We start from the raw sequence: 15,687 nt of genomic DNA, 5'->3' as shown, positions 1-15,687 counted from the left end.
TTTTCAAGCAAAGGCTGTAGACAAAAAAAATATGTAGTTTCTAGGAATGTGTATTTCTGTTAAACATTTAGGTTTTGTGGTATGTCCCAGAATAAAAACTGTATTTTAATAAGAGTGTAAATTGATGCAACCAGTTAAGAGTGTTACTTGGAAATATCAAAGTTAAAAATGAAAATGACTGAATTATTACATTGCAAAGTAATTACCTTGGATTCACTTGTAAACAGATAAACATGTATAAGATATAACAGGTATTTTCAGGAATGTTTATTACAGTAATAGCCAAAAATCTGAAAATATGTTAAATGTTCATCAATAACAGACTGAAAACTTCTGGTACTTTTAAATAATGCAATATTATGCCTTTGCTCAAAGCAATGAAGTTGTTTTTAGTATTTTCTGATTTATTAATTTAATTACCTAACATGCTTTTTCTGGAGAAGAACTAATTGTGAAAGCTTTGTTGTAGGCATTGGGGATACAATGCTTAAAAAGCCAAATTTTCCTTATTCATGGGGCTTCCATAACTAGGCACATGGAAAGAGAGTTCTCCAAAATGTATTTTAAAGAGAAAAATAAGTAAGATGCCACATAGAATGTGTGATGTCACTGCTTTGGAATAAAATTTTATTTTATTTATTTATTTATTTATTTTTTACTATTTTATGACTTTTAATAGGACCAAGTTGTTCTTTTTTTATTCCATAAGTTATGGCTTTTTTAAAAAAATTTTAATTGGAGGATAATTGTTTTACAATATTGTATTGGTTTCTGCTCTACAACAACATGAATCAGCCATAAGTATACATATATCCCCTCCCTCATGAGCTTGGATTGTTCTTGACTTCTCTTATATTGGAGCTGGACTGTGATTCCTGTTTCTAATTTGATGGCTGTACTCTAAGAAATTGGGGGGAGGTAGGATGGAGGCATCTCCAAAAACCTCCTGGGTATTCTCACAAGATGTCCACTTACATCTGAATCTTAATATTGTCATTACACCATTGTCATTATGACCACATATGGAATAAAATTTTAAATGCACACCCCTCACCCTCCCCACTCTCACACGCACACACGTTCATATATCTGTACAGGAAAGTGTGTTTAATTTTTCTTTCTAGAAAATTACTAAAGAAATATTTAACAGTGGTTGAAAGGACTAGATGTGGTGGAAACCTTTGCCTTTTCTTCTTAGACCTCTCTACATAGACTGAATTTTTATTACCATGTGCTTTTATTATTATTGAAAAATATTAAGGTTGAAGACTTTTTTTTTTAATAGGCTGTGCTTGCCGGGTCTTTGTTGCTTTGTGGGATTTTCTCTAGTTGCAGCAAGTGGAGGCTACTCTCTAGATGCAGTGTGTGGGCCTCTCATGGTGGTGCCTTCTCTTCTTGCTGAGCACTTAGGGTATGCAGGCTTCAGTATCTGTGTTTCCTGGGCTCTAGAACATAGGCCTGATAGTTGTGGCACAAGGGCTTAATTGCTCTGTGGCATGTGGGATCTTCTTGCATTGGCAGGTGGATTCTTTACCACTGACCCACCAGGGAAGCCTGCGTTGTCTTGTTGAATAACTGGACTTGTTTTATCCACAGTTAGCCAGTAGTCAACCATGAACCGCTTAATCATTCCTGAGTCTCTTTGTGCTTTGTATTCAAGTAGTGAGTATCTATAAAAATAGAACCAAATCAAGTCCCTTGGAATGAAAAGACAAAAGAGGAATGGAACATTTAATTGTTTTTATATTTCTTCTTTATTTCCCTTTGCCAGATTTCTTTCAACCCTGCTTTTTGACTCTCTACTCCTTGTATCCTTTTATCAGCTGTTCCTTCTCATTCTACTTTCTAGAAGCAAAGACTGTAGTACACCAAGGAAATACTTAAAGGACTTTAAAACTGGATTGCGATGAGACCTAAAAACTCCCCTCATCTCTGATCTTCAAACAATCTATATGTAGAAAAAAATTATTGTGTCTCTTCTCCAGAAGTCTTTAAAAAAACAGACTGTGTGGTTTAGATATATGTTCCACTAGAGGTAAGCCAGATGAACTCCCTAGCTGCTGTTCCTCCTCTGATTCTAAAGCAGAGTGATTGTCATAATCAAGGGCTCCCTGCTGGCTCAGACAGTAAAGAATGCGGGAAACCCAGGTTTGATCCCTGGGTTAAGAAGATCCCCTGGAGAAGGGAATGGCTACCCACTCCTGGAGAATTGCCTGGAAAATTCCAAGGACAGAGGGGCCTGTCCAGCTATAGTCCATAGGGTCACAAAGAGTCAGACATGACTGAGTGACTAACGCTTTCACTTATCGTAATGCTCTGCCATAATGTGTATAAAAGAAGAGTCAAGTGTACTTCAGGAATTCAGAGTTGCTTGCAAATGCAATTTTAATGTATTTGTACATGCAAATATAAGTGGTTATAAATGCAAGTGAATATAATTCAGGGATATTAACTATTGAATATGATTTGAATGGCTTCAAATGTCTCCATCTGCAGACGTTATTAGATGAAAACTAGACTCAAAATACTATTCTTAAATTCTCTAGCTAGGAAGTTATTACACAAAGAAAGGAACAGTTACATGTTTACAATTAAGTAGACTATAACTTGAAATTCCTTGTTTCCTGTGATCTCTACAATTACTCTGGCTACATAAATAAATGGGGCAGACGGATCCCCTAGAATATGTATCCTGCTTGCTGTCTTGCCTACTCTTCCAAAGACCTATGATGGTCAATAGACTTAAGTCCACTTTCACCAAAGGAAAACATAACAGATGACCTCGTCAACGGAATTGGATAAGAGCGTACAAAGTTGGAGAGCAAGTCAAAATAAAGTCCAGAGAGTAGACATCCAGTTACATTTCTAAATATTCAGTAGCATGCTCATGGAGTTAGGAAGATCAGGAGGTAGGGAAGCATGAAGAGAAAATGAAGAGGTACATGGAAAGATCTCCAAAACAAAGACACAAAAGTGTTTTCCTATTCTAGCCTAGGTCTTTCCAGATAGTTAGAGACCACTCCCATAGCAGTCCTCAGCTTAACCAACGGTATTTGAAAAAACAAAATAGAAATTCCATTCCCAGATAAAGAATCATAGAACAGCGAGGTACATATACCTAAAGGGAAGGTAGTACTCGTCTGACAAAATATAGACAGAAATTACATCTATTCACTTGATAAATATTAATTAAGCACCTACTGTGTTTCAGGCTCTGTTTTAAGAGCCAGGGATCTATAGTAATCAATCAAGCCCAAATCCTTATTCTCTTGGAGCTTATATTCTTGTGGCAGAAGAGAGAGAAATAAATGGAACATTACTATGTAAGATAGCGATAATTTTATGGAGAAAAATTGAGTAGGGAAGAAGCTTGCAGTGGTTTGTTGTTTTGTTGTTTTTATTGAAGTATAGTTGATTTACAATGTTGTGCTAATCTCTGCTGTACAGCAAAGTGATTCCGTATTACAGATATAGACAATGTTTGGGGTTGGTGGGGGAGTTTGCTTTGGGGATTGAGTGGGTAAGGAAAGGCCTGACTTTTGTTTTATGTGTATTTATTTATTTATTTGGCTGTGACAGGTCTTAGCTGCAGCACATGGGATCTCATTCCCTGACCAGGGATTGAACCCCAGGCCTTCTGCATTGGGAGCATGGAGTTTTAGCCATGAACCACCAGGGAAGTCCCAGGAAAGGGACTGATTGAAAAGATAGATAGGCACCAGCCTGAGGAGAGTCTGTTTGAGAACCACATTGGCAGCTGGGAGGAGAACTTGCCAGGCAGAAAGAAGAGCCAAGAGCCCAGTCAGATGGCTGGAGTGGATTGCGCCAGGTCTGAGAGCAGCAGGACATGAGGTTGCTGCTGCTGCTGCTGCTGCTAAGTCACATCAGTCGTGTCCGACTCTGTGCGACCCCATAGACTGAAGCCCACCAGGCTCCCCCGTCCCTGGGATTCTCCAGGCAAGAACACTGGAGTGGGTTGCCATTTCCTTCTCCAATGCATGAAAGTGAAAGGGGAAAGTGAAGTCGCTGACTCTTAGCAGCCCCAGGGACTGTAGCCCATCAGGCTCCTCCGTCCATGGGATCTCCGAGGCAAGAGTACTGGAGTGGGGTGCCATTGCCTTCTCTGAGGACATGAGGTTAGAGGGATCCAAATAGGGTAGGACTGTGCAGGCCATTACTAGGACTTGGGCTTTTACTCCCAGCAAGGTGGGAAACCATGGGAGGATTTGGTGCAGAGGAGGACATTAAATACATTTTAAATGAATTGTTTAGTAGAGCCAGGATACAAGCAGGTAGATCACTGAGGAGGCTATGGCCGTAACGGGGGCAGGAAAGAGGTTGGCTTTAGTCAGAGAAGACATAAAGTATCAGATTGATTTGGATTAGAAATACTTGGCTTAAAATCATTTTTTCAAGTCACGCAAATTCCTGAGGTTACATCATATTGGTTTTTAAGATACTTTTCACCAGTTCCTTCTTGTATACCTTCATTTCCCGTGTTAATCCTAAATAAACCAGATTTACCACTGTGGCAACTGATGGATCTAATTAAAGTTTCCCTTCTCACCGTGTTTTCTTTTATTTACAGTTGAGGTTGAGCTGGTTTTTTTTCTTTTTTTTCCCAAGCTTTAATCCTATCTGGCTTCTAAATCCCTTCAGGATTGTTTGAAGCAAAGAATGCCTGCTGACTTCAAAGAGTGTTTCACACTTGGATTTACTCACTGGGGCATATAATGAGAGGGGTAGAACCTTCCTTTCCACAGAATTGCATGTTTGGCAATGGTATATGTTGACTGGTAAGCAGTCTGTTAAGAAAAAACACCCTGAAACTCATCTTTTTTAATCTATTATTTTACAAAGGACTTATATTCCTTTTGAATATTCTAAATCTAATCTGTTATTTTATAGGAGAATCAATTTGTATTAACAGAAAATTGACTAACTTCCCTTTCATTATGTTGACCTTAAGACTACACTACAGACTTGGTTATCTGTAGCATAACATAGTATAAATGAATAATTGGTATATGAAAGTGAAAGTGAAGTCGCTCAGTCATGTCCGACTCTTTGAGACCCCCATGGACTGTAGTCTACCACACCCTCCGTCCATGGGATTTTCCAAGCAAGGGTACTGGAGTGGGTTGCCATTTCCTTTTCCAGAGGATCTTCCTGACCCAGGGATTGAACCCAGGTCTCCCGCATTGTAGGCAGACGCTTTGCCATCTGAGCCACCAGGGAAGGTGTATAAAGATTTCTAAATCTTATTGCCTTACTACACCAGTAGTGTAGTAAACACACTAGACAGCATATTGAAAAGCAGAGACATTACTTTACCAACAAAGGTCCGTCTAGTCAAGGCTATGGTTTTTCCTGTGGTCATGTATGGATGTGAGAGTTGGACTGTGAAGAAAGCTGAGTGCCGAAGAATTGATGCTTTAGAACTGTGGTGTTGGAGAAGACCCTTGAGAGTCCCTTGGACTGCAAGGAGATCCAACCAGTCCATCCTAAAGGAGATCAGTCCTGGGATTTCTTTGGAAGGAATGATGCTAAAGCTGAACTCCAGTACTTTGGCCACCTCATGAGAAGAGTTGACTCATTGGAAAAGACTCTGATGCTGGAAGGTATTGGGGGCAGGAGGAGAAGGGGACGACAGAGGATGAGATGGCTGGATGGCATCACTGACTCAATGGATGTGAGTCTAAGTGAACTCCAGGAGTTGGTGATGGACAGGGAGGCCTGGTGTGCTGCGATTCATGGGGTCACCAAGAGTCAGACATGACTGAGCTACTGAACTAAACTGAACTGAACACCAGTAGTAAGAAAATTTTCAGAAGAAAATTCCTTGAGTGTTACTCTTGGCTTTGTGAAAGACAATTTATATAGACTTTATAATTAATGCCGATGCAAAATCAGACATTAGCTTGAGAAAGAATGATTCTTTCTTTGTATAAAAACATTATGGTTGCTTATAGGGTAAAGCCATTAAAAGCATTTCATAATCTAGTCTGGTAAATTAGATGTGTTAGCTCTTCTGTCTTATTTGGTTTTAGCAACTGGAAGGGATAGTTTGAAGGTGAATGTGATGTGAATACATGAAAGTGATATAATGAATCTTTTTTCTTCCTGTCTTGTCCTGCCTTCCATGAGCCATGTTCACCTTTCTCTAAATATTTATTCTTTACTCATTAAAATTCAAATTTCATAATAATTGGAAGTGGAGACAACTACTGCTGGTTTGGTGTGTGTAATGAGAGCACCCAAAGACATTGGTAGTAGACTGAAAAACTTCAACAAGGAAATTATGATAAGAATGGTAACATCTACTTCTTTTAATATTTGTGAAGTTAAGGCAGTCTGTGCAAAACTGACATTTCAACAGTTATACCAGCTTTTGTCAAAGTGTAGTCTGCCAAACTTGTCTAAGTGTAGTCTTGCCAATCCCCAAGACTCCTTCATGGAATCCTCATGATAAAAACTATTTTTGCAGTAATACTAAGAAGTTATTTATCTGGCTCATTGTGTTATCATTTATACTTATGTGAATGAATCAAGAAGTTGACATCAAACTATTAAAATAATATATTAGTAGTTATGATAATACATGGGGCTTCCCTGGTGGCTCAGTTGGTAAAGAATCTGCCTGCAATGTGGGAGACCTGGGTTGGGAAGATCCCCTGGAGGAGGACATGGCAACCTACTCAGGTATTCTTGCCTGGAGAATCCCCATGGACAGAGGAGCCTGGCGGGCTGCAGTCCATGGGATTGCAAAGAGTTGGACATGACTGAGTGACTAAGCACAGCACAAGACATTATAATGCTCACTGATACATATTCATTTTTAAATTTTATTTCTTTGTTCATCTATTTGGCTTTACTATGCAGTTTGGAGGATCTTAGTTCCCCATCTAGGGATCAAACCTGGCCAGGCATGCAGCAATAAAAGCGTGAAATACTAACCACTGGACTGCTAGGGACTTCCACATACTCATTTTTTTCCCTAAATAAACCTTTACTTTGAAAATGTTCCTTAATTATTATATTTCAACACTTGACTTCTTAGTTTTATTATTATTCTTTCTGATGAAATGGTAAAGCTGTACAAATGTATACACCATATATATATATATATATATAAAAGATATATATTCTGCTATATATATCAAAGTACAGTGGTTGCTTGGAGGGAAAACTCTTATGTCCTTGTTTGAGTTGAACTCATTTTTGCTATCAAACATAAATTTAACAGGAAGAATGACTGATAGAAAAACTATGGTCAACAAGAGTCGGATATTTCGTGCACATTTTCTTGAAAATGAGCTGAGTAAGACAGTAACTTCAAAGAAGACACTATTGCTACCATTGATAAAATTCAAGTTTTATACCAATCAAAAATTTGATTTTAGAAAACTTTTATTGCCTCTATAGCTTTGGCAACTTCCCCAAACTGATAGAATTTTGTGATGATAAATTGGTGATGATATTAATAAGATGACTTTTCAAATATCACATAATGAATAGTATCAACACTTAGAAAATGTTCATAACTCAGTAAACCCAATATTTTCCAAATATAAAATGTTACAAAATCATGTGTTGATAAAAGATCCCTTTAAAGTGTAAGGCCAAGGGATTTTAATGTGACTACATAAAAAATGCTTATTGATATGATTTCACATGCCACATTGCAACTAACCTTTAAGAAACTATCACTTGTTAAGACTTGATATATTATCAAAGACAAATATCTGCAATTATCTGAAAAAATTTGTTAGAACTCTTTTTTCCTGTCTTAACTATCTTCGAGAGGCTGGATTTTCTTCATATACTTCAGCCAAAGCAATATATAGCAACAGACTGAATGCAGAGCAAATGTAAGAATCTACCTGTCAGTGCCAATAGATATCTTTAGTAAAGTTGTGGGATGCAAGATCAATGCATAAAATTCACTAGTATTTCCATACACTGCAATAAACAATCTGTAAAGAAAATTTAGAAAATAATTCCATTTTCTTAATTGAACAATGCAAAGAAATAGAGGAATTGAGAAATCCAGTCTGCATTTGTTCTGTAGCCTGTACCTTGATTTTAATTTGTTTGATTATTTTCTCATGATTAAATTCAGGTTAAATGTTGAGGGGCAAGAATTCTCCATGAGTGATGTTGGATACTTCTCAGGGCATCATATCAAAAGACACACAATGTAGCTTTGTCTCATTATTGGTGACCAGGCACTTTTTTCAGTACTTAAAACATTTAATTTTTAAAATAATTTATGTTGTAGGTATTTCTTTTCTTTCATATGGGTTCCAATACTTTGTATGTAAGGACACTGAGAGATTGTGTCTTGTCTAAGGTCAGCTAACTAGTAAATAGTAGAGCAGAGTTCTGCACTCAGTTGTCCTAGATTCTGCAAAATTAACCACTTCCTTGGGTCGGGGAGATACCCTGGAGAAGGGAATGGCTATCCATTCCATGTTCTTGCCTGGAGAATTCCATGGACAGAAGAGCCTGGCAGGCTACAGTCCATGGGGTTGTAAAGAGTCTGACACGACCGTGCAACTAACACACACACACACACACACACACACACACACACACACACACACACACACACACACACACATCTCTTTCCCAGGTTTTTCAACCCAGAACAAGCCATAAAAGAGTACAGTAGAGTGGATAAGTTTAAGAGTTGGGAGGAATCGAGAAAAAGAATGCCCATGCCTTCCTACTCCACTGTAGGCTTTATAGTCTGGCTCAGACTCAAGCAAGCACAGACTGACTCTCAAAGCGTAAAGGGAAGGGAAGTAAACTTTGCTTATACTATCTGAGAATAAAACTATTTGTTAGCAGTTGAAATGAGTGTGAAACATGGGATCCACCCAGGATTTCATCCTGGAGCAGAAAAGAATGCAGTGCAGCTTTAATGAGTCAGCGGTGAGCAAGAACATAAGTGACTTCATTTAGCAAACTGGCTCCTTCCATGCGGAAGTATTCCTTTCCAGTGTTTCCCCTCAGGTTCAGTTCAGTTCAGTCGCTCAGTCATGTCCAACTCTTTGCATCCCCATGAATCACAGCACGCCAGGCCTCCCTGTCCATCACCATCTGCCGGAGTTCACTCAAACTCAAATCCATTGAGTTGGTGATACCATCCAGCCATTTCATCCTCTGTCGTCCCCTTTTCTTCCTGCCCCCAATCCCTCCCAGCATCAGAGTCTTTTCCAATGAGTCAACTCTTTGCATGAGGTGGCCAAAGTCCTGCAGTTAGTCTTACATTAAACTCTGGGAAACAGTTTCCTCCTCCATCACTGCCGGACTGCCTCTGATCTTCAACTTTAATTTAGGAAGAGTTGTTTAATGGTTATTCTTCTCCTGGGCAACGTCCAGAATTGTGGGCTGAGCACAATTTTGTGAATTGCAAGCAGTGTGAACTGCAAACAGAACTTTTCCAGTTGTCAAATGGAAGATATTATCACAGACAACGTGGTACTTTTCAATAGTACCACCACCCAAATATTGCCCCTACAATGGGAGCCAAACGCAGCTGTCTGAGCGCAGGCCAGGCATTTGCTGGGAACCCCATTCTGCTGTTCCTGGAATATGGACAGGAACTGAAACCTGGAAAATGGACAGTGCCTGTCCACTCCCCCCTCCCTCCCCTGGCACTAAATCTTTCAGCTGGGTCTTTCAGGCAGCACTTAGTGGCAATGTTCTTTGTCTCTTTCGACTCAGTCCCATTCTGCCCCCTTTCTCGCCTCCCTTTCTTCTCTCCCTTCCACACTGTTCCTAACATGAGCCGGCTTCTCCTCTTTGGCTTCACCTTCCACTTTCCAGCACTAGGTTTGTCTTGAGACCTTGAGGAGACATGGTATTTCTGAGTGGAGGTAGGATGGTCATCCACAGTGAGATTGGCTTTTGCTCTCTGGTTCCATTAGGATTGGGCTTCCCTTGTGGCTCAGCTGGTAAAGAATCCGCCTGCAATGCGGGAGCCTGGGTTGATCCCTGGGTTGGGAAGATCCCCTGGAGAAGGGAAAGGCTACCCACTCCAGTATTCTGTCCGGCACTTTCACTTTGCATTAGGATTAAGTTTCACTCGGTCTCCCTCCCGAAGCCCTACACTTCCCTCTCAGCTCCTCCAGCCCCTCAGTGTGCCCACACTATCTGCTTCCGGGCCTCTCAAAGTAGCAAATGGAGGAAGCCTGGCACACTGTTTGCATCATCATTTTGTAGAGGATTATAAGAGCAATTGATCTGGAAAAGTGTTTTCTCCTCTTAACCATCATATCAAATAGAGAAAAGCCTCCATTAAACTGCCTCATGACTGCCTGAGGGTAGCCCCAGTAGAAAGGTGGAAAATTTTAAGTAACTGTAAATATATCCAACTTATAAAATGTTTATTAATCAAGGGGGGGGGAAGAAATATTAACCTATTCATGTGTTTAGGGAAAGGGACTAAAAATGTTAAGTAGTCTAAAATTAAATAAACTGCATAAAATTAAATAACTGTTTTGTATTCTATTGAATGATTGATAAAGAACACAATGGGCTGCCATTTTAATGAGGAGGAAAATTGCGTATTCAAGTTATATAAAATGGCTGTTAGTCAACAATTTTGCCATTATTTGACCATTTTAATGTAAGAAAATATCAGTTTCATGTGGTTCAGCCTAATATTGGTGTTTTAAAGGCATTTCTAATAGTATTTCTCTGCTGTCAATGAATGATAATGTATGTTAATCTAAATTTTTTCTTTTATATTGTTCTCAGTTACTTTACAGTGCCAGTAGAGTGTGTTGGGTGCCTGGTGATATCAAAGGAGATTTGTATAATAAAAAAGTATGCTTAGACACATCTGGTTATGATTTGTGTTTCCTTTTCTCCAATTGCATAATTCAAGTTTATGCTGCATAATTCTTTCTTCTTTTATTCTATTCCATATGGTGGCAGAACAACTACCAAAAGATGAATACTTTCAGTACCTTTCATATCAAAGCTGCAGCTTTCACATTCTGTTCTATTGATACTGCATTCTGGCAGTAGATAAAGGGACACAGTTAAAATCTCTGCTCTTAATTGGGTTTTTTTGGAGGGAGAAAGACTTTCTTTGAACTAGTGACCACCCGTGATTTTATAATTATCAAAAATTAACCAGCTCAGCATTTCTTGTAGGAAGTATTCACAATTCACTTCTTTGCTTTTAGAAGAAAAAAGAAAAGAACTAAGGAGTATTAGAGAATTCCATTTTGTTTGGGAGTATTCCATGTGGGATTATTCTAATGCAATGCTAAGGCTATATTTGTCTGCATAGTACTCTTTCAAGCACAATCTTAAAAACCTTTTATCTTGTTCAGAACCCTACAAACAGAAAAACTTGAAACAAGTTAGATTTTCTGAAAAGTGAGACAATTCCAATGTAAGAATTCTGATATGACCTGACTTATAATATAAGCTACAGACAAAGCAATGAAGCTCTCTGCAGAATACTCTTGTTTTCTTTCCTTTCTTTAAACCAGTTTCTTGACATATAATTCATGTACCATACAATTCATTCATTCATTTCAAATGTACAGTTCAATGGTTTTGATATGTAACATTATTATGGTTGAAGAATAGTGGTAAAATAAATATAAAATATGCCAGTTTAATAATTTTTAAGTATGCAGTTCAATGCTATTAATAACATTCATCAAGTTAGATATATCTATGGTTCACTTTAAAACCTTTTTAACCACCTTAGCCGGAAATTGCAGAGTATTCATACATATTTCACTATGAGTTGAAATTCTTATGGCTGAATGGAATTCAATTCCTCCGAAATTGTTTAAGAAAGCTAACTGGATATCTGGAAGATAAAGCACTCCAAACTTAAGTCTAAACCTGCTGGCAATGATGTCTGTTTTAAGTAGGCAGTCACTGACACATATGTATACTTTGCAAAGCCCTGCGTGTTCCCCAAACATACCATGGGTCAAACCTCTCTGCCCACTGGGCTTGATTTTCCCACCCATGTGGGAAATAGACAGCGGGAGCTTTGTTTGCCGTGGCTTTGTTTCCTTGCAGTCATTGGTAAAATAAACATTACTGCAGTTTGGAGAAGTCTTCAGTAGACCTTGGGGGTCCTGGGAGAGCAGATTCTATGACCCAGCACAGAAGACTTCATCACATTATCTGGCGTTGGGTCATTCCATTAGGATAATTGCATCACAGCATCCTGTGTGTATCCTTGTAGGACTGGCCTACATCCGAAGATGCTACGTGGGAGACTGCTCAGCCCTGGAAAGAGATGTAAAGGAGGAATACTGAAGACCTGCCCTATGTGTCATTGAAGATTCAGAGACACTTCAGGGTTTCCCCAGGCAGAGCTACACTTAAAAAAATTTATTATACTTTCATCATTGGACAGTACCGATGAGCTCTGCACTGAATTCGGCACAGGGATAAGTGAAAATGCACACAGGGAGTGTTTAGAGGGAGAACTCAGACGCATTTTGTGACCCTAACCACTAGAAGCTTATGTGATTATAGAAAAGTCTTTGAAGAAATCTCAGTATTTGAAAATAGAAAAGATAAGTTTTATAATTTTATATTTGTTGAAGGGAAAGTAGACATTATTAAACAGAAAGACTTACTACATAAAACGCTTACCCTCATTCTTATTCATTATGCTTCTAGATGGGATACATATAAAAAAGGAATTTAAGGAATCTTATATCAGAGATTTAAAGATTTTTTTCTATCACAAGAAAATCTCTCCTTCCTGCCCTCCACCCCCATAACTGCCAGGAAATTAGCTATTTGAATTCAGCATTTGATAAGCTTACCACAGCTCACACAATGTTTTCATAAACTTTAAATTCTTTTTCACTGTTTTATCAGTCATGCAAATGCAAGCTTATTACAAGATAATTATGCAAAGAGTGGAAACCTGATAGTCTATCCTCATAAATACAGCGTCAACAGGAATCACAATCTTGGCCCACCTAGAACTGGATAATCAGAATGAAGGGTGTGTTTGCTTTGCCTGCTCCCAAACCTCGAGTAATAAATCTCAAAAGCTTCAATATTGATTCAACAAAATGAAGGGCTGAGTCACTTCAGAACGACTCTGACAAGTGGACAAATGCTGCCATGGTGACATTTTGATATGCAGGGTGGTTCCTGAACTTTGCTGGTTTCTTCCCCCTGCCATTAAAGCAAAACGACAAAACCAAGGAAAGTACCAGACGCAGCGTGCCTAAACCAGAGGCAGCCAAGAAAAGAGATTTCATAAGCTGTTCTTAAAGGATTAAAAATTCTATACACATTCATATCTGATTTATGGGGACATTCCTTTCAAAATATGAGAAAAACTGTTCTGAGAAACGCTTCTGCATTGCAGGTGGATTCTTTACCTGCTGAGCCATTGGGAAAGCCCTAAGACATGTTTCTTATTAAAAAATGGAAACTGTTCTTAATCTAAAGATAGTCTCAGAGCATTTCCTGTAAATATTTTGTAAACATTGCTTGAGGAAGAAATATTTTTAACTTGGCAAGATTAAGTTTTAAAATATTTTCTACAGGACATCAGGTTGTACCTAATTCATCCTTTGCTAAATAATGTAATAGATATTGTATATGGTCATAATAAAAATAAAATAAAATATATGTAGTCAAATACCACTATGGTGTATATTTAGATTTATAAGGAGATGAGACTATTTGTTAGAAGGTGATATGTACACTTGATCTTAATATTCATTTGATCGAGCTATTTAGCAATTATGTATATATTTTTTTACTGGTGTAAAATATGCCCAGATATATTAAAAAGAGATGCTATCGCATCATAGCAATGAAAAGAAATTATTTAAAAATTTTAATGGGAAAATGCTTTTAAATATATAACTATAAATTTATAAAATTGTGTACGTATAATTGCCATTGTAGTGCTTTCAATGTTAGATTGTTTAACTCAAAAGAGAAATTTTCTCAACTGTATCTAAAATACAGCCAAAGTAGGAAATCATTGTTTTTATTTTATGTCACTGTTTTTCTGTCAGTTATTGAAATCTTACTGTATACCAGACTTCACTATCTCTTTCAATCCACTTACAAGTCTGTGCAGTAGGTATTGTAAAAACTTCCATTTTGCATATAAAGAAAGTAAAAGTGTCAAAGATTAATAAAATTTATGTTTGTTCAATCTAGTTATGCTGTATTATCTCTTGGCATCATCTGGACCTCATTAGGAGAAAGTTTTATTTTTGTCCTTCTATGCCTTTAGAAATAGATACTGTGTACTGATCTTATAAAATCTCAGCTATCAGGTTCTGCAAATGGACTTTTTGAAGAAGAATATTTTTAACTTAGGAAGGTAAAGATTTAAAGAATTTGTAGTAGAACATAAAAATCACAGTTAATTCATCCTTTACATTTTGCTCATTAATTATAGAAAAATTAAGTACTGAGATTATGAGAAACTTAGAAAAGGGAGATATAGCCAAGTATAGAAAAAGTAAAATGTTAATTTCACATGAAAAAAGCAAGAGATAAGTTTTAATGTTATTATTTATTTATTTCTGCATCACATTTCTGATTTAAAATTCTAACATGCCACCTAGCTTCTGTTATCTGTGATGATCTGGGTTGACTGCTACCTTGTCAAATATCTCATTCTTAAATTAAAAAGTAACTACCCTTTGTACAGGTTTCCCAGGTCGCTCAGTGGTAAAGAATCTGTCTGCCAATGCAGGGGATGCAGGAGAAGTGGGTTCAGTCCCTGGCTTGAGAAGACGTGGAGTGGGAGATGGCAACCCACTCCACTTTTCCTGCCTGGGAAATTCCGTGGACAGAGGAGTCTAGCGGCTACAGACTCAACTCTCATGGGGTTGCAAAGAGTCAGACACAGCTGCGCATATGTGGATGTACTCTTTGTATACTTCATCTCTGTAGGAACCAAATCATTTACAGAGAAGTTTCTGACATGGCACATTAGAGTTTTCAAAACAATTGTGATAAATCATGACAAATTAGTCACCTCTAGACAACTGCTAAGACAATTGGTAAACATGTGTGAGCCAGGGTAACCAAAGGCTTTGGTAAGACAGGAAAATATGGGGACTATGGCTCCTACTAATTCTTTAGCCTCTTCCAGTTGGCTCTTCTGAGTTGACTGCTGAGCAATAACTTTCAGCAGCCCCAACTTGTCCAACTAGAATCAACCAGGGCTCAAGACTAAATCTTTCCTCATGCCCAAATCTTTTCCTGGGAAGATGTGAAGTCACCTCCAGCTGAAGCTGTGTGTGAATACTTTCCGCCCTACTTCTTTGTCTGGGCACTTCCCTCATACAGTTGTACATATGTCAACTTTCATGGCGCTTTGGTACCATTTTTGTTTTATTTTGTAGACCTAAAACAAATAAACTGGCAGATACTTTTTCCAGCAAAAATCATTTATTTGGGATCAGCAGAAAATTGCAATTCAGGGCTGGCAACCATGGTGAGCCACATGCAAGTCCCCCACAGCAAGGAAAAGAGAGCACATTCATATAGAGGAAAACGAATTTGGAAGGACTACAGTAAACAAAGGCTATTCTTTCGCCGAGTCCTTCTCAGGAAAGAAGAGGAGTCTTCTTCTTGTTAAAAAATTAAGATCATGGTATCTGGTCCCATCACTTCATGGCAAATAGAAGGGGAAAAGTGGAAACA

Source organism: Capra hircus, chromosome 7 (assembly GCF_001704415.2).
Source record: "Capra hircus breed San Clemente chromosome 7, ASM170441v1, whole genome shotgun sequence".
Classification (NCBI taxonomy): Eukaryota; Metazoa; Chordata; class Mammalia; order Artiodactyla; family Bovidae; genus Capra; species Capra hircus.
Note: the sequence above shows the minus strand (reverse complement) of the source record.